We start from the raw sequence: 2,068 nt of genomic DNA, 5'->3' as shown, positions 1-2,068 counted from the left end.
GGAACCTGAAACCTTGGTGTTTCAGGACAACATTCTAACCAACTGAGCTACCTGGCCAGGGCCATCCTAGAATTATTTTCTTAGCATATTTTCTTCCACATGCTCACAAAATTTTTGGTTGTTAGTTTATTTTGTTCATTAGATTCTGCATATGAGTAAAATCATATGGTACTTGTCTTTCTCTGACTGGCTTGTTTCACTTAGCATAATGTTCTCTGGGTCCATCCATGCTGTCACAAAGGGTAAGATTTCTTCCTTTTTTACAGCTGCGTACTATTCCATTGTGTAAATGTACCACAACTTTTTTATCCACTCTTCTAGTGATAGGCACTTGGACTGCTTCCAAATCTTGGCTATTGTAAATAATGCTGCAATGAACATAGGGGTGCATAGATTCTTTCAGATCAGTGTTTTGGGTTTCTTCAGATATATTTCCAGGAGTGGAATTGCTGGGTCATAAGGCAGCTCCATTTTTAATTTTTTGAGGTAACTTCATTACTGCTTTCTACAGTGGCTGCACCAGTCTTCATTCCCACTAACAATGCATGAGGGCTCTCTTTTCTCCACATCCTCACCAACACGTTGTTTGTTGATTTGTTGATGGAGCCATTCTGACAGGTGTGAGGTGATATCTCATTATGGTTTTAATTTGTGTTTCTCTAGTGATTAGTGACTTTGAGCATCTTTTCACATATCTATTGGCCATCTATATGTCCTCTTTGGAGAAGTGTCTATTCAGGTCCTTTGCCTATTTTTTTATTGGATTTTTTTTTTGATGTTTTATAAGTTGTTTGTAAGTTTTGGATATTAACCCCTTATCAAATGTATCATTGGAAAATATGTTCTCCCACTCAGTGGATTGTCTTTTCATTTATTTTTTATTTTTATTTTAAAAATATATATATCTTTATTGATTTCAGAGAGAAGAACGGAGAGGAAGAGAGATAGAAACATCAACGATGAGTCATTAATGATTGGCTGCCTCCTGCATGCCCCCCAATGAGGATCGAGCCCACAACCTGGGCATGTGCCCTGACTGGGAATCGAACCCCGATCTCCTGGATCCTAGGTTGATGCTCAACTGGTGAGCCACACCCAGTTGGGCCCTTGTAGTATAGTTTGATATCAGGTAGCATGATTTCTCCATCTTTGTTCTTCCTTCTCAGATTGCTATAGCTGTTTGGGGTCTTTTGTGGTTCCATATATTATTTAGAATATTTGGGCTAGTTTTGTGAAATACACTGCTGGTAATTTGATAGGAATTTCATTGAATCTATAGATTGCTTTGGGTAGTATGAACATTTTAATGATGTTAATTCTTCCTATCCATGAACACGGTATATGCTTCTAGTTATTTGTGTCTTCTTCAATTTATTTATTTCTTTCGGTCTTCCTTCCTTCCTTCCTTCCTTCCTTCCTTCCTTCCTTCCTTCCTTCCTTCCTTCCTTCCTTCCTTCCTTCCTTCCTTCCTTCCTTCTTTCTTTCTTTCTTTCTTTCTTTCTTTCTTTCTTTCTTTCTTTCTTTCTTTCTTTCCACTGTACAACCCCCTTCAGTGCTCACAGCCCTAAGGTAAGGAGGCTGGGCAATGGTTAAAGGATACAATATACTCTGGCATGGGTACACTATGAGAGACCCACTGAGAAGGGCCCACCATAAAAATTCAATGTATTTCTTCAGTGTCTTATAATTTTCTGAGTACAGGTCTTTTGCATCCTTGGTTAAATTTACTCCTAGGTGTTGGGTTTTTTAAATGCAATTGTAAATGGGATTGTTTTCTTAGTTTCCCTTTCTGATAGTTCATTATTTGATGTATAAAACTGCAACTGATTTTTGGATATTTATTTTTGTCCTGGTACTTTACTGAATTTATTTATCAGTTCTATTAGTTTTTTGGTGGATCACATATTTTTACATTGTCACAGCCATGCTGATATCTTGTCTTCTGTTTCCCTCATTTAACATTATTGTATTTTTAGTACTTTTAATAATTATATGTAATGCCTCCGGAGTATCTTGTTGATGTACCGTGAATCATTAATCATTTAACATGTATTTTGAAGTTATTTGT

The 2,068-nt window shown here is 36.8% G+C and overlaps 1 non-coding gene across 1 annotated transcript; it reads right to left on the bottom strand.

Annotated features, from left to right (window-relative positions):
- Positions 1-1,533: 1,533 nt before the first annotated feature.
- LOC148094497 (small nucleolar RNA SNORA42/SNORA80 family) lies at positions 1,534-1,667 on the bottom strand. The gene has a single exon (XR_015716506.1). It is a non-coding gene; the product is annotated as a small nucleolar RNA SNORA42/SNORA80 family (small nucleolar RNA).
- Between the last annotated feature and the right edge of the window lie 401 nt (positions 1,668-2,068).

The sequence above is a fragment of the Miniopterus natalensis genome, chromosome 1 (genome assembly GCF_054644295.1).
Source record: "Miniopterus natalensis isolate mMinNat1 chromosome 1, mMinNat1.hap1, whole genome shotgun sequence".
NCBI classification, from domain to species: Eukaryota; Metazoa; Chordata; class Mammalia; order Chiroptera; family Miniopteridae; genus Miniopterus; species Miniopterus natalensis.
This window is presented reverse-complemented; position numbering and strand designations above follow the sequence as displayed.